Genomic DNA, 25,616 nt, shown 5'->3' with positions numbered 1-25,616 from the left:
CCTTAAGCGGAGGCCTGAGCCGGCCAGGGTGCGCAGAAAGCTTGGCTTCCTCCATCGCCAGGGAAACCCAAGCCTCCCTCCTGCTCTCTCTGTGGCCACAGCCATCTTGATTGGGTTAATTTGTATACTCGCTCCTGATTGGCTGGTGTGCATGGCTTGTGGGTGTAGCGGAGTGGTGGTTAATTTGCATATTACTCTTTTATTAGATAGGATAGCCTAAAGCAGAGAATATAAAAATTGTTTTCTAAATTATAGAAAAACACAAATGATTTCTAGATATACCTTCAGTGGATAAGGGGATAGGGGATAATTAGATGAGTTTTCATAAAAAAAAAAATATATAGATTACAGACCTTGTTCTCCAGATTACTTAAAAGCACTATTCAATTATTTAATATATATTTGCAAAGTACATAACGTTAATAGTAATTCTCAACCACTAAAATTAGTTATTTCAAGTTGTCTGGAATATTTTAAACAAAATTCAATTCATTTATTTTTATTTAGAAAATCAACACTGAACAACAGAAAACAGTAATATATAAAAACATTGTTTATCAACTATAAAAATAATGTCAGGTCAAATCATTTCACTCATTTAAAAGTCTTTTTTATCTTTTTAAGTTGCTTCATTCTAGGTTATCTAATTTGTTGCAAATTGAGTCATTAAAATTAGTCATTTAAAAGCTCATGTTTCTAAGTATTACAAACTTATCAGAAAGAGCTCATAAAATTGAGCATCAAATAAATTTAAGAAAACCTCATAGATATTTATATATATAAGAATCAAATATTATCTAAAGAGCCTTAGCCAGTTTTGCTCAGTGGATAGAGCATTAGCCTGCAGACTAAAGGGTCCCAGTTCGATCTGGTCAAAAGCACATGCCCAGGTTGCTGGCTTGATCTCCAGTAGGGGTGTGCAGGAGGCATCGATCAATGATTCTCTCTCATCATTGATGTTTCTCTTTCTCCCTCTCCCTTCCTCTGTGAAATCAAAAATATGTATATTTTTTTAAAATTTGTCTACATAACATTCATTGAGTTTGAAAATTTTCAACCATAATGTAATCTAGACACAATCTGTACATTTTTAAATAAATTTTGAGAAATTAAAGTACCTAAATATATAAATAAATAAAATTTTCTGCTGCTGAAAGATATTTTTAAGACAAACACTAAAAGCTGTACAATTGAGAGATTCCAAGATGGTGGCAGAATAAGTAGAAGCTACACCAACAATCTCCCAGTCCAAATCGAAATTACACTAACATATAGAGATACCATCCTGAATAACCTACAGAAGACTAAGTGGAAAGAACCCTTATAAACAAGGATGTAAAGAGGAGGCCACATCAAGATGGGTAGGAAGTATGGTGGTGCGAGAAGGCTGGCTAGACTCCCACAGGCAACAGCTGAAATTCTGGAGAAATATCTCAGTTGTAGGGGGTTACCTCTGAGATGTCTGGGGTATAAACCCAAGCTGGCCTTCCAAGCCCAGGGTAACAAAACTGGGAAAGGTGCCTACATAACACCTGGCTGTGAAAAGCACCATGGGTACTGTCCAGCAGGGGGAGATGGCTAGATATACAGATACTCCCTTAATGGGCCAATCGTCTAAATTTCATTTGCAGCCACTCACCTTGGACTCCGGCAGAATGGCTGCTCGCTATGACACACAATGACCACCAGGGGGCAGATGCTTAATGCAGCAGCTGCCCCCTGGTGGTCAGTGAACTCCCACAGGGGGACCGTGGTTCAGCCAGAAGCCAGGCTCTTGGCTGGTGAGCACAGTGGCAGTGGAAGGAGCCTCTCTCACCTCTGCGGCAATCAGACATCACCTGAGTGCTCCCAGATGGCAAGAGGGCGCAGGCCGGGCTGAGGGACCCCCCTCCCCCAAGTGCATAAATTTTGTACACTGAGCCTCTAGTTTAAAATAAAACTTTTGAATGACTTTAAAGGAGATATCAACAGTCATAGTAGGAGACTTTAACACCCCTCTGATTTTACTGGACAGATCTTCCAAAAAAAAGTCAATAAAGAAATAGCGACCTTGAAGGACATACTTGATCACATAGATTTAATTGATATTTACAAAATATCTGATCCTAAAAGGGCAGTATATAAATTTTTTCTCAAGACCCGTTCCCCAAAAAATATCACAAGTTAGTACAAAAAATAATCTTAACAAATTCAAAATTGAAACCATATTTAGCATATATTCTCGATCACAATGGCATGAAACTAGAAATCAACCAGAGTTAAAACACACACACACACACACACACACACACACACACACACCTCAGTCTCTTCAATAAATGGTGCTGGGAAAATTGGGCAGATACATGAAAAAATAAATAAATAAACAAGACAACCAACTTATACCATGCTAAAAAGAAACAAGATGACCAACTTACAACTTAGAAAAATAAATTCAAAATGGAAAAAGGACTTAAACGTAAGATGAGAAACCATAAAAGTTTTAAAATTATCCATAGGCACCAAAATATCAGACATATGTCATAGCAATATCTTTACCAATACAGCTCCTAGAACAAAGGAGAAAACAAACAAATGGGACTACATCAAAATAAAAACTTCTGCACAGCAAAAGAAACCATCAACAAAACAACAAGAGAGTCCACTGCATGGGAGAACATATATGCCAATGTTATATCGGATAAGGATTTAATCTCCAAAACTTATAAGGAACTCATACAACTTAACAAAAGTAAGATAAACAATCCAATCAAAAAATATGCAAAGGTCCTAAATATAAATAGACACTTTTTTTAAAGTGGACATACAGAAGGACAAGAGACATGAAAACGTGCTCAAAGTCACTAATCATCCAAAAGATGCAAATCAAAACGACCATGAGGTACCATCTCACATAATGGCTATCATCAACAAATCAACAAACAAGTGCTGGTGAAGATGTAGAAAAGGAGACATATGCAAAATCCTATCTAATAATAGAGTACCATGTAAATTACCATCACTCCGCTACGCCCACGATTGGGCGGCGGGAGGCTGGGGGGCGGGACTAGGAGTGGCCTATCCGGCCATTGAGAGGCACGGATCCACTGCCACTGAGCGGGGCTACGCTGCTGTTGAGAGGCGAAGGGGGCGGGACTCCGGACCCCTGTGCCTCTCAACGGCCAGATCCGGGGCCCCTGAGGGGTCCCTCCCCCTGCGCCTCTCAACTGCAGGGTAAGCCCCCCTCAGCGGCCGCGGACCATCAAAAGTGGGGGAGCGAGCTCTGGCCTCAGTCAGCGAGCCACGGAAACCCGGCAGAGGATGGAGAGCAGTGACGAGGAAGACATGGAGAAGCACCGCATCCACCTACGCCCCGTCACTCTGCGCACACGCTGCACCTCCTGCCCTGTGAAGTCCGGGTTAACCGGCCCGCCCCTGTGGGGCGCTTTTTCACCCCGGCCATCCGTCAGGGTCCCGATGGACTCCAAGTGTCGTTTCGGGGCCGCAGTCTGAGGGGCGAGGAGGTGGAGGTGCCGCCTGGCCTGCTGGGATACGTGATGGTGATGGAAGAGCAGTCGGTGGGGAAGCAGGACTTTTCAGCGGGATCCGACAAGGACGAGCAGGAGCTGGTGGAACCCCCGGAGGCGCTGGAGTGGGACTTCGACCGCTTTATTCGTGCCTCCGCCAGTTTCAGCCGCTTCACCCTGTGGGGCCTGGAGAGCATCCCTGGCCCGGATGCCAAAGTGCGTGCGGCCCTGACCTGGCCCAGCCTCGCCGAAGCGATCCATAAATAGGTGCCGCAGGACTTAGAACCAGTGCTTGAAACTGGAAGCCACACCAGCTCTCCACTTTGGATCCACTGAGTCCACCACCCCAATAAATGAGCTCTTTCACAGCAAAAACAAAAACAAAAACAAAACAAAAAAAACAAAAGTGGGGGACCTGGGTGCCTGTCTGCTCCGGCACCAGCAGACAGGCACCCAGCTCCACCGCGAAAAGTGAAAGCGTGTAGGGGACCCTACACGTGCATGATTCAATCATGCACTGGGCCTCTAGTTTAAATAATAAAGAATTTAAATTTTAAAAAAAAACCCTCAAAAACTTTCAAACACAAGGAGGCAAACACCAAACTAATAATAGAGAAATATGCAAATTGTTCGTTATAGCACCATGTCACAACTGGATCAGCAGGCTGCGACCCCACCCTCTGCTCAGTCAGCTGCAAGGCCCAGGGTGGGATAGGATATGATAGCAGGAGATATGAAAGGAGAGGGAAAGGAAGGCAGGCCTGCATGCAGAGAGACCAAGAGGAGAAACAGAAATACAGAGAGGGAACAAGATACAGGGACGAAGGTCCCAGTGCTGGAGTCCTGGGCACGTCTCCCTGCCCTGCTTCCCTCCCCAGCCTCTCCTCAGGCTCCACAAATCTGTGCCTCTCCCTGCTCTGCAGCCTCGGCTCACAACTCTGGACAGCAGCTGGGTCCCCTCCCGGAGCTGCGGGCTGAGGGGGAAGCCTCGCCATCTTGCAAGGGAAGGAGGATTTTATGGGAGCCTGACTTTCCGCAACAACGGGAAACATTGAACAGCTGTGAGCACCAGAGTACCTGTCCCCAAACGGCGCGAACACGCGGATTCAAAGGAACTCTTCACTGCACCAAGGAAAGGTCAGATTTCTCCTGGGATAAGGTGAGGTTTCTTGTCCCGGCGGAGGGAGAGGGCAACGCACGCAGGACTGGGGAAGTCTGTGCCTAGAAAAATCGGCGGCTGTTGGAGCTGCCATGATCCGTGAATGTGGAAGGGGGTCCTCTGAGATGCTAACAGAAGGGATCTCTAAAAAGCAACTCATTTTGATCTGACGAGGAGGGTCAGACTAAGAATTTTCAAAGGAGTGCAGGCTGCTTAGTCTTGAGCGCAGACCCAATGTCCGCACACTTGGGCTTTTTCCGATTCTGATTACTAAGCCCAATACATAGGAAAACCCAGTTGGGGAATACCCTGAGAGACTGCAGGGGGAAGTTGTTTTTCCGGAACCTGGGGAGCAGAGCTGGGATTGACCATCGGAGAGGCAGCTCTGAGGCACACACCTCCACAAACCGGTAGTGACTGCCAACGGGACAAAATAAAAAAACTAGAGACACCTGGAAGTCAATCCAGAAACACTGCCACCCAGGTGCTGAAACACAAATTGTCTCTGATCCTAGAATAGAAAAAGGGCATTAGTGAGAAATTGGCTAAATCTGAATAAAGTCTATGGTTTAATAAAATAAATAAATAAATAAATAAATAAATAAATAAATAAATACGAAAAATTAAGACACCGCAGGCTTAAAAATCAGGACTGGCTTACAACACTGAGGAGCAGTGGAACGAAGGGAACTGCAATACTGTCCGGACTGGGAAACAGGCGTACCACACAGAACAATAGAGGAAGTGAATGACCGCCACTACTGCACATTTTACTATTCTTATTTTTTATTTTTATTTTTAATTTTAATTTTAATTTTTTTCTTCTTTTACTTAAGAAACTAATTTTTTTCTCTTTTCCCTCACTCGATTTTCACTTTTTTAATTATTACATTTTTATTTTCAATCAGCATTTTATTACTATTATTTTATTTTTTTATATTTTTTTAAGTGTCATTTGATTTTCTCTTTGTTTTATTTTGGGATTAGTGTCCTACATTCTATTTGCATCTTTCCTTTAGCATCGTTTTACCCTATCTCAATGCTAACTTTATGGCATCACTCTCTTCCTAACCTCTCCCCTTTTGGTGTCCTGTTTATCTTAACCCTTTCTGGTTTTAGATTTTCCCTACTCTTTCAGTTTACCCTCTGCTATATCTAATTTCCCTACTTATATATCTAATTTCCAACCCCCTGCTCCAAGATCATACACACCTCTCTCTACGCTACCTTAAAAAAAAAAAATTGTTTTTCTCTCTGGCCTTTTGTTGTTGTTTGCTTGAATGTTGATTAGATTGAATTTTTATGCTTTTTTATGAGATTGTTTTGATTATTCTTTTTTTGTTTGTTTGTTTGTTTGGTTCTTTTGTTTGCTTTATTTTTTTGTTTTTTTACTTCTGTTTTCCCTTGCCTCACTTGATATTAGTTGGTGTTGTAGTTTGTATTAATCTCCAGGTTCGTGTTGCTGGCATTTGCTGGGATTAGTGGTTGTTCTATTGGAGTTTACTCCCCATATATATAGTTTGTTCCCCTTTTCTCTCTTAGTATCGTTCATGTAGCTCTTACTTTTTTCTTTCTCTTTTCTTTTTTTTCTTCTCTTTTCCCAAGTTCATTTTCACACTCCTTTTTTTTTGTTTTCTTTTTACTCTTTCTCTTCCTCTCCTATCCCCTAATTTGTCTTTCTCTGGTGGTCACTTTATTAGAGGTTATTAATACTGTGAATACAATTCTGTTCAGTGCCTTGTGTGTTGTACCTGGTTGTGTTGTATTTTGTACCTTTAAATCAACACAGGAGAGAGAGAACTATATAACCAGACATCTGGAGAAGAGAGACCATGGGGAGACAAAGAAACTGCCCCCAAAGAAAAGAAAAGGAGGCATCACCAGAAAAGGAAATAAAGGAATTAGAGGCCAGCAACCTATCAGAGAAAGAATTCAGAGAAATGGACATAAGGTGGCTGAAAAGAATGGAAGACAAATTCGACAGTATTAGTAAGAACCAAAAGGAAATGAAGAAGAACCCAGAAGAAATGAAAAATGACATCGCTGCTGTAAAGAACTCAATAGAAAGCATCAACAGTAGACCAGAAGAAGCAGAGGACCGCATCAGTGAGCTAGAAGACAAGAAGGAAAAAATACCCAAGTAGAACAGCTTCTAAAAAAAAAAAATTAGAAAGCATGAGGAGAGCCTAAGGGAATCTTGGGACAACACGAAAAAAAACAGATCCGAATAATAAGGGTACCAGAAGGAAAGGAAACTACGCAAGGAATAGAAAACCTATTTGAAGAAATAATAACAGAAAACTTACCTGATATAGGGAAGAAAAAACCCACACAAATCCAAAAAGCTCACAGAGTCCCAAGAAAAATGAACCCCAAAAGACCGACGCCAAAGCACATCATAATTAAATTGGCAAACAACGACGACAAAGTAAGAATCTTAAAAGCAGCCAGACAGAGACAGAAAATTACATACAAAGGAACCCCCATCAGACTAGCAACTGATTTCTCAACAGAAACTCATCAGAACAGAAGGGAATGGAATGAAATATACAAAGTCATGCAAAGCAAGGGTCTCAATCCGAGAATACTGTACCCAGCAAGGCTATCAATCAAAATTGAAGGTGAAATCAGGAGCTTCACAGACAAAAAAAGGACTAAGGGAGTTTATCACCACCAAACAAACAATGTAAGAAATGCTAAAGGGTCTGCTGAAAAAAAAAAGAAATAGGAAGCAAAGAAGGAACACAGGGGTATAGAATAAAAATGGCGACAAATAAATACCTATCAATAATAACTTTAAATGTAAATGGATTGAATGCCCCAATCAAAAGACACAGGGTAACAGATTGGATAAGAAAACAAAACCCATATATCTGCAGTCTACAGGAAACCCACCTAAAAAAAAAAACCACTTACAGACTGAGAGTGAAGGGATGGAAAAAGGTTTTCCAGGCGAATGGAAATGAAAAAGCTGGGGTAGCAATACTTATATCTGACAAATTAGATCTCAAAGTGAAGGACATAACAAGAGATAATGAAGGCCACTTCATAATACTAAAGGGAGCAATCCAACAAGAAGAGATAACTCTGGTAAACATATATGCACTCAATACAGGAGCACCCAAATACATTAAAAAAACTCCTGGAAGATATCAAAGGAGAGATTGACAGCAATACCATCATAGTAGGAGACTTTAATAAACTCTATCACCATTGGACAAATCCTCTAAACAAAAAATCAGCAAAGAAACATCAATCCTAAATGACTCACTAGACCAGATGGAATTAATTGCCATCTTCAGAACATTTCACCCCAAAGCCACAGAATATACATTCTTCTAAAGTGCACAAGAGTCATTTTCAAAGATAGACCATATATTAGAACATAGGCAAAATTTCTCCAAATTCAAGAAGATTGAAATCATATCAAGTATCTTCTCAGATCACAGTGGCTTAAACTGGAAATCAATTATAATAAAAACAATCCAAAGAAATCAAACACATGGAGACTAAACAGCATGCTATTAAACAATGACCGGGTTACCAAAGACATCAAGGAAGAAATTAAAAACATCATGGAAACAAATGACAATGAAAACACAACAATCCAAAATCTATGGAACACAGTGAAAGCAGTCCTAAGAGGGAAGTTCATAGCTCTACAAGCCTACTGCAAAAAACAAGAAAAAATGGTAATAAATTACCTAACCTTACAACACAAAGAGTTACAGAGAGAGCAACAAGAAAAGCCCAGTGTAAGCAGAAGGAAGGAAATAATAAAGATCAGAGCGCAGATAAACTACATAGAGACCAAAGAAACAATACAAAAGATCAACAAAACCAAGAGCTGGTTCTTTGAAAGGATAAACAAGATTGATGAATCTCTAGCCAGGCTCACCAAGAAGCAAAGAGAGAGGACCCAAATAAACAAAATCAGAAATGAAAGAGGTGAAATAACAACAGACCCCGCCGAAATACAAAGGATTGTTACAAAATACTACGAACAACTCTATTCGAACAAACTGGACAACCTGGAGGAAATGGACATATTCCTAGAAAAATATAACCTTCCAAAACTCAATCAGGAAGAATCTAAACAGCTCAACAGGCCAGTAACTATGGAAGAAATTGAAGCAGTCATCAAAAAGCTTCCGGCAAACAAAAGCCCGGGGCCTGATGGCTTCACAGGAGAGTTTTACCAAACATTCAAGGAAGAACTAAAACCTATCCTCCTCAGACTATTCCAAAAAATTCAAGTGGAAGGAACACTTCCAAGTTCCTTCTATGAAGCCAGCATCACCCTAATACCAAAACCAGATAAAGACAACACAATGAAAGAGAATTACAGACCAATATCCCTCATGAACATAGATGCCAAAATCCTCAACAAAATTCTAGCAAATCGGCTCCAGCAGTACATCAGAAAGATCATACACCATGACCAAGTAGGATTCATCCCAGGAATGCAAGGATGGTATAATATCCGCAAATCAATAAACGTGATACATAACATAAACAAATTGAGTGATAAAAATCACAAAGTCATATCAATAGATGCAGAAAAAGCATTTGACAAAATCCAACACCCTTTCTTGATAAAAACTCTCACCAAGGTGGGAATAGAAGGATCATACCGCAACATAATAAAAGCTATATATGACAAACCCACAGCAAACATCATACTCAATGGGCAAAAACTAAAATCATTTCCCCTAAGAACAGGAACAAGACAGGGATGCCCACTCTCACCACTTCTGTTTGACATAGTACTGGAAGTATTAGCTATTGCAATTAGACAAGAAGAAGAAATAAGAGGCATCCAAATTGGGAAAGAAGAAGTAAAGCTGTCCTTATTTGCAGATGACATGATATTGTACATAAAAAAACCAAAAGAATCCATCAAAAACCTAATAGACTTAATAAATGAATTCGGCAATGTAGCAGGATATAAAATTAATGCCAAGAAATCTGTGGCATTTCTATACACCAATAGTGAACTTACAGAAAGAGAGACTAAAAAAGTAATCCCATTTACCATCACACCAAAAAAACTAAGATACCTAGGAATAAACTTAACTAAGGAGGTAAAAGACCTATACAGAGAAAATTACAGGACACTGAAAAAAGAGATAGAGGAAGACGAAAACAGATGGAAGAACATACCATGTTCATGGATTGGTAGAATCAACGTCGTTAAAATGACCATACTACCCAAATCAATCTATAGATTCAATGCACTCCCCATCAAAATACCAACAGCATATTTCACAGACCTAGAAAGAACTCTCCAAAAATTCATCTGGAATATAAAAAGACCCCGAATAGCCACAGCAATCCTGAGAAAGAAGAATAAAGTAGGAGGGATCTCAATACCAGACCTCAAGCTGTATTACAAAGCCACTGTTCTCAAAACAGCATGGTACTGGCACAAGAACAGACATATAGATCAATGGAATAGAATAGAGAATTCAGATATCGACCCAAACCACTGTGCTCAATTAATATATGAAAAAGGAGGCAAGAATATACAATGGAGTCAAGACAGTCTCTTCAACAAATGGTGTTGGGAAAATTGGACAGATACATGCAAAAAAATGAAACTAGATCACCAACTTACACCACACACAAAAATAAACTCAAAATGGATACAGGACTTAAACATAAGACGGGAAACCATAAAAATACTAGAGGAATCCACAGGCAACAAAATCTCAGACATATGCCAAAAGAACTTCTTCACTGACACTGCCCCTAGGGCAATGGAAGCTAAAGAGAAAATTAACAAATGGGACTACATCAAAATAAAAAGCTTTTTTACAGCAAAAGAAACCTTCAACAAAACAACAAGAAAGTCCACTCTATGGGAGAACATATTTGCAAATGCTATCACTGATAAAGGTTTAATCTCCAACATCTACAGGCAGCTTATGCAACTTAATAAAAGGAAGTTAAATGATCCAATAAAAAAAAATGGGCAACAGACCTAAACAGAATATTTTCAAAAGAAGACAGAAGTAGGCCAAGAGACACATGAAAACATGCTCAAAGTCACTTATTATCCAAGAGATGCAAATCAAAACAACAATGCGGTACCATCTCACACCTGTCAGAATGGCTATTATCAACAAATCAACAAAGGACAAGTGTTGGCGAGGATGCGGAGAAAAAGGAACCCTCGTGCACTGCTGGTGGGAATGCAGAGTGGTGCAGCCACTGTGGAGAACAGTATGGAGTTTCCTCAAAAAACTGAAAATGGAACTCCCATTTGACCCAGTAATCCCACTCCTGGGAATATATCCGAAGAAACTAGAAACACCAATCAGAAAGGATATATGCACCCCTATGTTCATAGCAGCACAATTTACAAACCTAAGATTTGGAAACAGCCTAGGTGCCCGTCAGCAGATGACTGGATCAGAAAACTGTGATACATCTACACAATGGAATACTATGCTGCCATAAAAAAGGAATTCTCATCTTTTGCAGCAACCTGGATGGAATTGGAGAACATTATGCTAAGTGAAATAAACCAGTCAATGAAAGAAAAATACCACATGATCTCACTCATTTATGGATAATAAAGAACATTATAAACTGATGAACAAAAAGATAGATACAGAGACAGTAAAGCATCAAACAGACTGTCAAATTACAGGGGGAAGGTTAGGGAGAGGTGGGGGAGGTAAGAGATCAAACGAAGGACTTGTATGCATGCATATAAGCACAACCAATGGATGCAAAACTCTGGGGGGTGAGGGCATGTATGGGAGTAGGGTGGGGGGGCAATGGTAATATATGTACACATATAATACCTCAATAAAAAATATATAAAAAATAAAAATAAAAAATAAAAAGATGCAGGAATGGAAAAGGGAAGGAAACGGGGGGGGGGGGGGGCTGCACGCAGGAGGGGGTGGTGACCGCAGCGGGGGAGCAGGTGCGCCCAGCAAGGTGTGGGGCGGGAGGCCCGCCCAGCCGCAGGAGCAGGGCGGTGGTCCCCGGTGCGGCCCATTGGCGGGGAGGTGCCCACAAGTCTGGGACAGAGAGGTGGACGGTCCGAGGCCTTCTGGGCAGAGGCGCTCCTACTTTGCGGTCCCAGCAGCAGTGCCTGGGCTGCAAGGGCCTCGGCCACCCTCGCTATGCCAGGCCTCCCGGGCAGGGAATGGGAGCAGGACAGTGGCATGGAGGCCAGAGAAAGGGGGGCGGCGAACACCTGGCCGGGGCTGAGCCCTGGGCTGGGGGTTAATGCTTTCCCCCTCCCCCCCGCCCCGGACGAAAGCTTTAAGAAGGGAGGGAGGGAAGAACTTTATAAAGGAGTCAGTAGAGAGCAGAGTTAAAGAGGGAAAGAGGACGTATGAGTGAACTGTAGGAGCTATAATGAAAATCAAGTATAAATCCTATTTTTAAAATCTGGGGAAAGATTTTAGAAATAGGATTCAAAAAAGAAAAAAGATAAATGATAGTGAATAATTAGGCAGGTAGATAGATAGATATTAAAACAGTGGAAGTAAATAGAGAAGAATGTATGGGCAAGGTAGGATCAGAAAGAGAAAAGGAAGAAAAGTTTTAAAGGGGAGCCGATAGAGCTTAAAAGGAGAATGGGAAGAAGGAAGAAATGGGGGAGGGAGCAAAACAGGTCAAAGGGAGGAAGTGAAGAAAAAAATTAAGGTGGGAATGAATGGAGGAAGGCCGGGGGTAAAGATAAAGGAAAGAAGGAATGTGGGGAGGGAGGGTAAGAGAAAGATGGGAAGAAGGATAATGGAACAGAAGGAAATGAGGAAAGAAAAGTTTATAAATGATGAGTTAGTAGGAAAAAGTGTTACATAAAGGAGAGAGAAAAATTGTGTGAGAGGCAGAAGCCAATAAGGAAGTCAAATACAATTGTGTAAAGGGGATAAGATTTTTTAAAAAGTTAATAGGGGCGACAAGGCTGGCAGGGGAGGTCAGTTAGGTGTGACCAGACTGGCAGGGGAGAGCAGTTAGGGGGATCAGGCAGGCAGGCAGAGTGGTTAGGGCAAGCAAGCAGGTGAGCGGTTAGGAGCTAGAGATCCCTGGGATCGGGCCTGAACTGGCAGTTGGACATCCTTCTAGGGCTCCCAGATTGGAAAGAGTGCAGGTCAGGCAAAAGGACCCCCCTCCGTGAACAAATTTCATGCACTGAGCCTCTAGTAACATAATAAATGTATTACCAATGAGATTATGAAGAAATAAAAAACTTCCTGGAAACCACTGAAAACGAACTCACAACAATCCATTCATTGAAGGGAACATAACAAAAGCAGTCCTGGGAGGGAACTTCATAGCTCTACAAGCCTAACTAAAAAATTAAGAAAAATCTCTAATAAACTCTACAACTAAACGAATTTTAAAAAGAATAACAAGAAACGCCCACAGATAATAGAAAAAAAAAAGAGATAATAACGATTAGAGTAGAAATAAATGAAATAGGGACTAAAAAGAATACAAAATATCAATGAAATCAAGACCTTGTTATTTGAAGATAAACAAGATTGATGGACAACTATCCAGATTCATCAAGAAATAAAGAAAGAGGACACAAATAAAATAAAATCAGAAACAAAAGAGGTGAAGTATCAATGGACAGCACAGAAATACAAATATTGTAAGAAAACAAAAACAACCATATGCCAAAAAACTGGAAAACCTGGACATAATGGACAAATTCCTGGAAACATACAAGCTTCCAAAACTAATCAGGAAGATTCAGAAAACCTGACTAGACTAATAAAAACTAATGAAATAGAAGCACAAATCTAAAAACTCCCAGTAAGCAAAAGCCCTGGACCATACGAGTTCACAAGCGAGTTTAACCAAACATTGAAAGAAGAACTAAGACCTAACCTCCTTATACTATTTCAAAAAATTCAATAGGAAGAGAGACATTTAAGCTCTTTTTATGAGGCCAGCATGATCCTAAGGCCAAAACCAAAGGAAGACACTACAAAGAAACTTGCAGTCCAATGTTTCTGATGCATATAGATGCCAAAATCCTTAGAAAATATGTTAGCAAATGGAATCCAGCAATATATTGAAACTAGAGCCCCAGTGCATGAATTCATGCACAGGTGTTGTCCAGCCAGCCCAAACCGATTGGGGCCTATCGGGGGTGGGGCTGGATGGGGTAGAGGTTGTGGGCGGTTGGCCAGCTGGCCCTGCCCCCGTTCTGGGTGGGTTGGGCCAATCAGGGGAGGGGCCGGATGAGGGGAGAAGCCATGGGCAGTTGGCAGGTCAGCCACACCCCCTGGTCAAACTCCCAGTTGAACTCCAGGTCAAACTCCCAGTCAAGGGGAAATTTGCATATTAGCCTTTTATTATTATATAGGATGACTATTTACCATGAACAAGTTGGATATATACCAAGGACGCAGGCTGGTAAATCAATAAACATGATGCATTACATAAACAAAATAAAATATAGAAATTATATGATATCAATATATTAAAAAAAAGCCTTCGACAAAATCCAGCGCCCATTTTTTAAAAAATATTTTTATCGATTTCAGAGAGGATAAGAGAGAGAGAGATAGAACCACCAATAATGAGTGACAATCATTGATCGGCTGCCTCCTTCAAAACCCCACTGAGGATCAAGCTCGCAACCCAGGCATGAGCCCTTGACCAGAATCAAACCCAGGACCCTTCAGTCCACAGGTCGACGCTCTATCCACTGAGCCAAACCAGTTAGGGCCAGCACCTATTTTTGATAAAAACTCTCAGCAAAGTAGGAATAGAGGCATCATGCCTCAACGTAATAAAGGCCTTATATGATAAACCTACAGCAAATATCATACTCAAAGGGCAAAAATTAAAAGTGTTTACCTTAGGAAAAGGAAAAATACAGTGATATCCCCATTCACCAATCTTATTCAACACTAGTGGCCTGGTGCACGGATTTGTGCACACTGAAAGGAAATTAATTAGAAGAAATATTTTAATATCACTATTCACACTTTAAAGTGTCAACCAAATTCACGATTGACAATGACAGATCGAAACACACATGTGCAATTGGCACCAGCGAGGGTTTTATATGTATGCGCGAGTCAACGTTTATTTTTAAATTGCCAGTGCACGTCATATGTAGCAGCCGGTGTAGTAGCCAGTTGGTTGGCCAATCAGACGGACAGACAGTCGGTCACTTAGCCTTTTATATATATAGATTGTACTTGAAGCCTTAGCCATAGTAATCAGACAAGAAAACATAAAAGGCATCCAAATCAGAATGGAGGAAGTAAAGGTGTCATTATTATTCACACCTGACATGGTATTGTACACAGAAAACTCTGAAGACTCCACCAAAAAAATACTAGATTTAATAAATGAATTTGGCAATGTAGCAGGATACAAAGTTAACATCCAGAAATTAATTGCATATTTTTACACCAAAAATCAACTCTCCAAAAGAGAAATTAATAAAACAATCCTATTTACCATCATAACAACAACAAAAGATATCTTGACATAAACTTAACCATGGAGGTAAAAGTCCTATACTATAACACATTGATAAAATAGCATAAGATAAAAATGAATGGAAGAATATACTGTGTTCATGGATTAGAAGAATTAAGATGATTAAAATGTCAGACATCTCATATCAATATATTTGCAGGTACATCTCCTAGGCCAAGGGAAACAGGGAAAAAAATAAACAAATGGGACTACATAAAAATAAAAATCTTCTGCACAGCAAAAGAATCCATAAACAAAATAAAAAGGAATCCCACTGTAAGGGAGAACATATTTTCCAGTAATACATTTGATAAGGGGTTAATTTCCAAAATACATACAGAACTCACACAACTCAACGAAAGGAAGACAAACAATCTAATTTAAAACTGGCACAAAAAAAAAAGAGAGAAAAATAAAATTTAAGACTAAGCTTGAAGGATGAATACAAATTTATTAAGTAAAAAAGGGACAATAAATACATTCCTTACAGAGGTATTTTAATATGGTACATACAGCACAGATGTTTGGTAAGTTATTTCTAGCATTAAGTCTTATAGAGAAAAACAGACAAAGACCAAATTATAAAGAGATCTGTTGGACAACTTTAGTAATCAGCCTTTGGTTTTTGCATAGTGTAGAATCACTGAAGAATTTTGAGCAGGAAACTTCTATGATCATCTTCATACTTTAGGAAAATAGCTCGCAGTATTGAGGAAGTGAGATAGTTAGGCAATTATGGATAAACTTAAAAACTGTAGGAAAGGTTCAGATAAGAACACCATAGAAAATTAAACTAAGATGAAAGTATTAGTAATTTAAAAGAGAGTGGCTCAGTTGGTTGGAACATGGTCCCTAACACTGAAAAGATTGCAGGTTTGATCCTTGGTCAGGGCACATAATCTATATATATATAAACAGGGAATATGCTAATTAGCTGGGCATCAGGACCGCCAAAGAGGAGGCTGCATCATGACTGCTCAGGAGGAGCTGCGTGCCACCCCCAGCCCCAGCGGCTGCAGGGAGGCTGGTACTGGAGGCGGGCCAGAGTGGAGGCACAACACACAGGGAGGCTGGGGCTGAGGGTGGGCCTGATCGGAGACACAACACATAGGAGCACCTTCCCTCAGCCCAGCGGACACAACACGGAGGCTGGCGCTACACAGGTAAGGCGCAGGTCCCGGCCCCCCAAGGGGTGCGGCCTCGCACACAGGGAGGCAGGGCGCCTCCTTGCACGATTGGCCTCTAGTTAGGTTATGGGTCCCATCCTTGGTAAGGGCTGGATTGGGAGGCAACTGATTAGTGTTTGTCTCTCAAGGTGATGTTTTTCTCTTTCTCTCCCTAAAATCAATAAGCATATCCTCAAGTGAGGATTAAAAAAGAGAGAGATAGGGACTAATTTTAAAAAACGGAACGGAAGTGTTGATATGGAAAAAAGGGAGCCTATGATGGTTACAATTTTAAACTTAAATGAGTACAAGTAACTTAAGATAATTAATACAGTGATGCAGTTAATTTGGCTGATAAACAGGTTTGGAATTACAAAGGAACAGTTTGCTTTTGATCATAACTAATGTATGATACAATTAAATAAATAAATATGTGAATCATAATTGAATTATTTCAGTGAAAGTTACATACTGTTCTTTCTTTGGTGCATCAATATATACTCTACAGCTAATACATAAAAGAATTTTCCAAACAAAAGTGCCCAAATTTTTACTTCATATATACATATTTTTTTACATTTTTCTTGAATTTATTGGGGTGACATTAATAAAATTATATAGTTTTCAAGGGTACAATTCTATAATACATCATCTATATATTCAATTGTGTGTTCACCACCCTAAGTCTCCATCTATCACCATTTATCTCCCCTTAATCACTTCTACCTATCTGATCGCATTTCCCTTTGATAATCACCATATTGTTGTCTGTTTCTATGATGCTATTTTTTATTTGTTTTTGTTTGTTTCTTTAATCCGTTCACTTTTTCAAGCAGCCCTGCAACCCCCACCCTCTGACAGCTGTCAGTCTGTTTTCTAACTATGAATATAAGTCTAGTTTCTATTTTGTTTGTGCATTTATTTTGTTCATTAGATTCCACATGAGTGAAATCATATGGTCTTTCACTGACTGGCTTATTTCACTTACCATAATGCTCTCAAGGGTTCACCCATGCTGTCACAAAGGGTAAGATTTCCTTCTTTTTCACAACAGAGAAGTATTCCTTTGCGTAAATGTACCACAGCTTTTTGACTTGATATTTGATGACTAAAGAACATGGATATAAACTTGGAGACTACGTATGCATACTCAGATCTGCATTTAGTTTTAATTAAAAATTCATAATAAACATAATATTTTTATAAATATCAATAGTAGCTAAAATGTATAGCACAGTTACTACAAATTAAGTCATATACTAACAGTTTACATCCATTTTCACAATGCGTAAGATCTGGTAAATGGGGTAGATCGAAGATGGCTGCTGACGGGAAGGCAGGCTGCAAGATAGTGTCTGAGTGAGAAAACAAAAGGAGAGAATGTGGATGTGTGGGGAGTGTCTATTTGTGAATGAGGGACAGCTATATTCCAAGGGACTGTAGGGGACTGCCGGACCGGGCTTCCCTGAACGGGAAGCCTCCACTGCTGCTGAAATCTCTCCCGGAGCAATGGGCTCTGCCGCAGAGACTGCACCATCTTGAAGGAAAGAGTGGCTGTGATCAGAAGCAGAGCCTTACCTTTAACCAGGAAGAATCGGATACCTACCGGGACCCTACAACTACAAAACCCAGGGACCAGCTGGAAACCCATGAACACTGGGTCTCAAGCAGCGCGAATATGCGATCTCGGACAAGCTCTGCAGATTCTCACGGAAAGGTCGGATTTCACCCAGAGAAAGGTGAGGTCTGCAATCCAGGCTGGAGGGAGAAACACACGCAGAGGGGTATATAGGTACAGAGGAAGTCTGCACACTACAAAATCCACGGCACTGGGGCCAGCAAAGTCTGCGAATGTGGAAGGGGGTCCACAGGGCTGCTGGCAGAAGGGAACTCTAGAAATCAACCCGTAGCTGGGCAGGGCACAAAAAGGCAGCCTGAAGTTCTACCAATATACCGGCTGCGCAGTGCCAGGGGAAAATGACGTACGCAGAGACCTGCGCAGAGTCATGCGCAGTGCCAGGGCTAAAAAGTCCCAAGTTCAAGTGCTTACTCTGACTCTTTTTTATCTTTAAATCCTTGCATTTGATTACTAAGCCCAGTACATAGAATCACCCAATTAAAAACACTCTCAGAGACTGCAGGGGGAAGCTGTTTTTGTGGAACCTGGGGATCAGAGCAGGGAGAAACAATCAGAAAACCAGCTCTGGGGCACTCCATCCCCCCAAACCAGTATTAAGTGTGGCAGGGAAAACAAAATCTAAATACTAGGTAGAGAGGACTTATAGCCCCGGATGTCATTACAGAAACACTGCCAAGCAAGGGTTGAATCACAAATTGGCTCTTTTGCAATTACAACTAAAGGCAGCCTGAGAAACAAAGGAATATTGCCTACTTGAAAACAGGATTGTGGCTTATGACACAGAGGAGTGGTGCAATGCAGGGAACTTCAATACTGTCCTGACTACCTGACAAGAAACAGGCGTACCAAACAGAACAGTAGAGGAAGTGCATGACTTTAACTACTGCACATTTTTATTTTTTATCTTTTACTTAAAAAACTAATTTTTTTCTTTTTTTCTAACTTGATTTTACCTTTTTAAGTATTATATTTTTATTCTGAATCGGTATTATTACTACTGTTATTTTACCTTTTTTTAAATTTTCGTTTAATTTTATCTTTATTTTATTTTATTTTGAGACTAGAGGCCCAGTGCATGATTGAATCATGCACGTGTAGGGTCCCCTACACGCTTTCGCTTTTCACGGTGGAGCTGGGTGCCTGTCCACTCGTGCACCAGGCCTTTCAGAAGCCTCCGGCTCGGCAGAGGCTTCTGAAAGGCCTGGTGCCGGAGCCGACAGGCACCCAGGTCCCCCACTTTTGTTTTTTTGTTTTTGTTTTTGTTTTTGCTGTGAAAGAGCTCATTTATTGGGGTGGTGGATTCAGTGGATCCAAAGTGGAGAGCTGGTGAAGGGATCGGTGGCTTCCAGTTTCAAGCGCTGGTTCTCAGTCCTGCGGCACCTATTTATGGATCGCTTCGGCGAGGCTGGGCCAGGTCAGGGCCCCATGCACTTTGGCATCCGGGCCAGGGATGCTCTCCAGGCCCCACAGGGTGAAGCGGCTGAAACTGGCAGAGGCACAAATAAAGCGGTCGAAGTCCCACTCCAGCGCCTCCGGGGGTTCCACCAGCTCCTGCTCGTCCTTGTCGGATCCCGCTGAAAAGTCCTGCTTCCCCACCGACTGCTCTTCCATCACCATCACGTATCCCAGCAGGCCAGGCGGCACCTCCACCTCCTCGCCCCTCAGACTGCGGCCCCGAAACGACACTTGGAGTCCATCGGGACCCTGACGGATGGCCGGGGTGAAAAAGCGCCCCACAGGGGCGGGCCGGTTAACCCGGACTTCACAGGGCAGGAGGTGCAGCGTGTGCGCAGAGTGACGGGGCGTAGGTGGATGCGGTGCTTCTCCATGTCTTCCTCGTCACTGCTCTCCATCCTCTGCCGGGTTTCCGTGGCTCGCTGACTGAGGCCAGAGCTCGCTCCCCCACTTTTGATGGTCCGCGGCCGCTGAGGGGGGCTTACCCTGCAGTTGAGAGGCGCAGGGGGAGGGACCCCTCAGGGGCCCCGGATCTGGCCGTTGAGAGGCACAGGGGGCGGGAGTCCAGCCCCCTGTACCTCTCAACAGCAGGATAGCCCCGCTCAGTGGCAGCGGATCCGTGCCTCTCAATGGCCGGATAGGCCACCCTGAGTCCCGCCCCCAGCCTCCGCCGCCCAATCGTGGGCGTAGCGGAGTGATGGTAATTTACATGGTACGCTATTATTATATAGGATTAATCTTCTACATTATATTTTCATTTTTCCTTTAGCATCATTTTACTATATCTCAATTTTACCATTATGGCAACACTCTCTTCCTCACTTTTCCAGTTTTGTTGTCCTATTTCTCTTACCCTATTCCTGCTTTAGATTTTCCGAATTCCTTTTTTTTACCCCCTGTTAAAAATTCATCCTACTTATATATCTAATTTCCAATCCCCTGCTCCAAGTCCATACACACCTCTCTCTTCTCTTTCTTAGCTATCCATTTTTTTTCTCTCTTCCCCTTTTTTTTGTTTTTTGTTTATTTTTGGTGTGTGTTGTTGTTATTGTTTTATGTTTTTTGTTTTATTTAGTTTGATTTTGCCCTTCTTTCTCTCTGTCCTATTGTTATTGTTTCATTGTTGATTAGATTGGGTTTTTTTTGTTTGTTTGTTTGTTTGTGTGTTTCTCTCTCTCTTTTTTTTTTTTTTTTGCTTCTGTTTTCCTCCTCTCCTTGCCTGTTATTAGCTGTTTTTTGTAGTTTGCATTCATCTCTAGGTGTTAGTTGTTTGCATATTTTTTGATTAGTTGTTGTTGTATTGAATTTTTTCCACCTTCTTTTTTATGCTTTCTTTTCTCTCTTAGTTTTTTTTTCCTTTTCTCAATATCATTTTTGCACTCTCTTTTTTTTATCCCCTAACTAGAAGCCCGTTGCACGAAGTTTCGTGCAATAGACTTTCCTTCACTTGGCTGTCAGCACCAGTTTTCCGCCAGCACCAGTTTTCGTCTGGCCACCCGCGGATCCGAGCGCCTCCCAAAGGCTGAAGGCGAGACTCGGGAGGCGCTCCGATTGGGGGGGGGCGGTTGGCCAGAGGAAAACTGGTGCTGGTGGAAAACTGGTGCCAGCAGCCACGCAATCGGCCATCCCGAATTCCACCACCAGCGTCTTCCACCGGCCCCATGGGTCCTCCCACAGCGCCGGCCGTTTAGGCGGGCGGGAGGAGCTGGGGGGGGGCGGGGACTCACGAGTCCCCGCCCCCCCGCTCGTACCGCCAGCCAATCGGCCACCCTGAGTCCCGCCCCCGCGCCTCCAGCCGGCCCAATCGTGGGCGTAGCGGAGTGATGCAATTTGCATATTACCTTTTTATTATGTAGGATTCTCTTTTCTCTGGTTGTCACCTTTATTTGCGGTTATTAGTATAGTGAATACATTTGTGTTCAGTGCCTTGTATGTTGTGCCTTGTTGTGTTGTATTTTGTGCATTTAAGTCAATGCAAGAGAGAGAGAGAGCTACATAACCAGAAACATGGAGAAGAGAGATCATGGGGAGACAAAGAAACAGCCCACAAAGGAAAGAAAATGAGGCATTGAAAGAAAAGGAAGTAAACGAAATGGAGGCAATCAATATGTGAGAGAAAGAATTCAGAGAAATGGTCATAAGGTCACTGAAAAGGTTGGAAGACAAAGTCAACAATATGTGTAAGAACCAAGAGAAAATGAAGAAAACCAAGACGAAATGAAAAATGACATCACTGCAATAACTAACTCAATAAAAAGCATCAACAGTAGACTAGAAGAAGCAGAGGACTGCATCAGTGAGCTAGAAGACAAAGTTGGAAAAATTACCCAAGCAAAGCAGCATCTAGAAAAAAAATTTAAAAACAGGAGGAGAGCCTCAGGGAATTTGGGACAACACGAAACGAAACAACATCCACATAACAGGGGTGCCAGAAGGAGGGGACACTGATCAAAGAATAGAAAACCTGTTTGAAGAAATGACAGAAAACTTCCCTGATATAGGGAATAAAAAACTCACACACAAGTCCAAGAAGCTCACAGAGTCCCAAGCAAAAGGAAACTCAAAAGACCAACGCCAAGGAACTAGAGGCCCGGTGCACAAATTTCATGCACCGGGGGGGGGGGGTCCCCCTCAGCCTAGCCTGCACCCTCTCCAATCCAGGATATTCCTCTCACAATCCGGGACCACTGGCTCCTAACTGCTCACCTGCCTGCTGCCTGATCGCTCATAACTGCCCCTCCTGCTGGCCTGGAGACCCCCAACTGCCCCCCAGCCAGCCTAGTTGCCACCAAATGGCCCCCCCTTGGTGACCTGGTCACCCCTAAATACCCACCCCGCCAGCCTGGTCACTCCATACTGCCCCCCTGCTGGCCTGTTTGCCCCCAACTGCCCCCCCCAAAGGCCTGGACCCTCTAAATGCCCCACCGCCAGCCTTGTCACCTCTTACTGCACCCCCTGCCAGACTCATCACCCCCAACTGACCCCCACAGGCTGGTCACCCCTAACTGCCCCACCGCCAGCCTGGTCACCCCGTACTGGCCCCCGTGCCAGCATGGTCGTCCCCAACTGCCCCCCCCCCCCGCGGGCCTGGTCGCCCCATGCAGCCTGGTGTCCAGTCATTTGGTCACTGCTCACTAACCCCCCTGCCAGCCTGGTTGCCCCACGCAGCCTGCTGCTCAGTCGTTTGGTCACCCCTCACTAAGCCCTGCCAGCCTGGTCGCCCCATGCGGCCTGTGACTCAGTCGTTTGGTCGCCCCCACTAACCCACCTGCTGGCCTGGTCGCCCCACGCAGCCTGCTGCTTGGTTGTTTGGTCGCCCCTCACTAACCTTCCTCCCGGCCCTCAGGCTCCAATCAATCGGTGGCAGCGGCGGGGCAGAACTGGGGACTGGCTCCCTTATTAGTCCTGCAGGGTCAATCTCCAGAGGACAGGACAGGCACCAAGGGACCAGCACCGCTGGCAGGACTCTGACAGCGCTGTTAGACTCTTAGAACTCGGCCTTGGGTGCTGCAGCTGCTCCCCTACCTAGACCCTCCACAAGGAAGAAAGGATACCGCCAGCAGCACCAGGGGCGACCAGTGGTGACTGCTCTCCCCATGCTTTCTCCAGGTCACTTGAGCCGGCCCCCACCCACCATGCTCCAGATGACGTGTGAGCACTGCACACAGAAGGAATGTAGTACAAAAAACAAAAACTGATGACCAAGAGAATGCTGCAGTCATCGTCCAGAGTGTGGCTCAGGAGAACAGAGAGAAGGAAGAATTCCATAAGTTGGCCAATGCCAAGTTATTTCTTAGTGACTGCCTGGCATGTGACAGTTGTGTGACCGCAGAAGGAGTCCAAATTTCTCAGAACACCAAGTACTTCTTCCGTGTTCTGAACCTTAATAAGAGATGTGATACCACACAGCACAAGGTGCTGACAGTGTCCGTGTGTCCTTAGTCTCTGCCTTATTTTGCTGCTAAATTCAGCCTCAGTGTCTCTGATGCATCCAGAAGACTCTGCGGCTTTCTAAAAAGCCCTGGGGCACACTGTCTTTGACATGAAGATAGCTGCGGACTTCAGTATCCTGGAGAGTCAGAAGGAATTTTTGTGTCGGTACTGCCAGCACCGTGAGAAAGAGCCCCAGCTACCCATGCTGACCTCCACCTGCCCTGGCTAGGTCTGATATGCAGAACATGTGCTGGATCATCCCATCACTCCCACCTCTGCAGGCCAAGTCTCCCCACCAGATCATAGGCTCTCTGAAGGATGACTTTGCCAGATGGCAGAACCTGTTCCCAGACAAGATTTTCCATGTCATTGTGGCCCCGTGTTCTGACAAGAAACTGGAGGCCTTCGAGAAGATGTTCCAACAGCTTTGCATAGTTCCCAGGGTGCTGACTGCGTGTTAACCTCAGGTGAAATTGTCCAGATAACAGAGCAAAGTAACTCGCCTTGAACGCCGCCACCCTGGACACTCTGTTTGGAGATGTGAAGGAGGAGGAGGTGAGGCTCCATGAGGGAGCCAGCTCCGACGGGGACCTGGTGCACATCTTCAGGCACATGGCCAAGGAGCTGTTCAATGAGGACATGGGGTGCTCACCTACCACACCCTGAGGAACAAACACTTCCAGGAGGTCACCCTTGAAAGGAACGAAGAGGCTCTGCTATGCTTTGAGGCTGCTTACAGCTTTCAGAACATCCAGAAGTGGTCCTGAAGCTGTAGAGGGGCAAGTTCCCCTGCCACTACGTGGAGGTCCTGGCCTGCACCAGGGATGCCTTAAGTGGCAGGAGCCAGGCCCAGGTGAGGACGGGCATGCAGACAGGGCACTGCTGCAGCAGATGGAAGGCATTTACTCTGCCATCCCAGTGTGGTCCCTGGAGACCAGTGCCCATATGCAGGAGCTGTATCAGGAGTGGCTGGAGCGGGGGACTCCCCTGGGCCCAAGCGACCCTACACACAGCCTAGCAGGGCCCAGGGCAGCCTGCCAGGACATCAAGTGGTAAAGGTCCAGCAGACGCCCGGCCTGCAGGCCACCAGAGGAGGGTTGACAGACATGTGAAGGAAAGGCTTAGCATCTCTGTCATCGCTTTTGTTTTCAGAATTCCCTACTCCCCATCTGTCGGCTCCCTCCCTCTGGGGGGGGGGGGGCTGTTGTCATCACATGGATGCAACTGGAATATTGTATCTCGAGAGGATTGCTCCAATGTATGTATCCTTTTGTCCGATGATGAAAAAATCCCAAAGAACAAGAATGGAGACAGACTATTGTCCTTTAGGCTTAAAAAAAAAAAAAAACTGGAAGTGTCCTGCAAAGAGCTGAGACTTGGTTCTGTCCATGTGCCTCAGAGAGATTGGATGAGAAAATGGCCCAGTTTGGCCCTGACTTTACCCACTTATGTTACTCACGAAGGTGTCTTTGCCACAATGTGAATAAACTGCCACCATTTGGAACAGGGGCTCATGAAAGTCTGCATTCCCAACTTTTCTTGAAACAGATCTATGTTCTGCAGCTGTGGCCACCGTCCTGAGATCAGGTCCTGTTGACCAGGTCCACCACAATGGTCGCTTAGACTTTTATTTTATAGACTAGAGGCCCGGTGCACAAAATTCATGCATGGGGGGGGTCCCCTCATCCCACCCTGCACCCTCTCCAATCTGGGACCACTCGGGAGATTTCTGACTACCAGTTTAGGCACGATCCCACAGTGATTAGGTCTAAACTGGCAGTAGGACATCCCTTTCGCAATCCAGGACTGCTGACTCCTAACCGCTCACCTGCCTGCCTCCCTGATTGCACCTAACCACTCTGCCTGCTGGCCTAATGCCCCTTACTTCTCCCCTGCTGGCCTGATCACCCCTAACCGCCTCTGTCTGCCTGCCTGATCGCCCCCTAACTGCCCTCCCCTGACTACCTCATCGCCCCCTACCTCCTCCCCTGCCAGCCTGATCGCCCCTAACCGCCTCTGTCTGCCTGCCTGATCGCCCCCTAAATGCCCTCCCCTGTTAGCCTGATCGTCCCCTAACTGCCCTCCCCTGCCAGCCTGATTGCCCCTAACTGCCCTGACCTGCTGGCTTGATCGCTCCTAATGGCCTCTGCCTCGTCTCCCACCACCGTGGCTTTGTCCAGAAGATGTCGTGTCTAATTAGCATATTACCCTTTTATTAATATAGATATATGCTGTCTACAAGAAACCCCCCTCAGAACAAAGCACTCACACAAACTGAAAGTGAA

General features: G+C 43.7%; 1 protein-coding gene and 2 pseudogenes across 5 annotated transcripts in view; 1 reads left to right on the top strand and 2 right to left on the bottom strand.

Moving 5' to 3' along the window:
* NBEA (neurobeachin) overlaps positions 1–25,616 on the bottom strand; it is an 873,840-nt gene that overhangs the window by 742,287 nt on the left and 105,937 nt on the right. The gene's annotated exons all lie outside the window — the stretch shown is intronic.
* Positions 3,301–3,842, top strand: LOC307104450 (ribonuclease H2 subunit C-like; annotated as a pseudogene). The gene has a single exon. The product of its transcript is annotated as a ribonuclease H2 subunit C-like (transcript).
* LOC307104632 (ribonuclease H2 subunit C-like) lies at positions 13,688–19,796 on the bottom strand (annotated as a pseudogene). Its single transcript has one exon. The product of its transcript is annotated as a ribonuclease H2 subunit C-like (transcript).

This window comes from Cnephaeus nilssonii, assembly GCF_951640355.1.
Source record: "Cnephaeus nilssonii genome assembly, chromosome: 8".
Classification (NCBI taxonomy): domain Eukaryota; kingdom Metazoa; phylum Chordata; class Mammalia; order Chiroptera; family Vespertilionidae; genus Cnephaeus; species Cnephaeus nilssonii.
The sequence above is the reverse complement of the archived record's forward strand: the minus strand, read 5'-3'. Positions and strand labels throughout refer to the sequence as shown.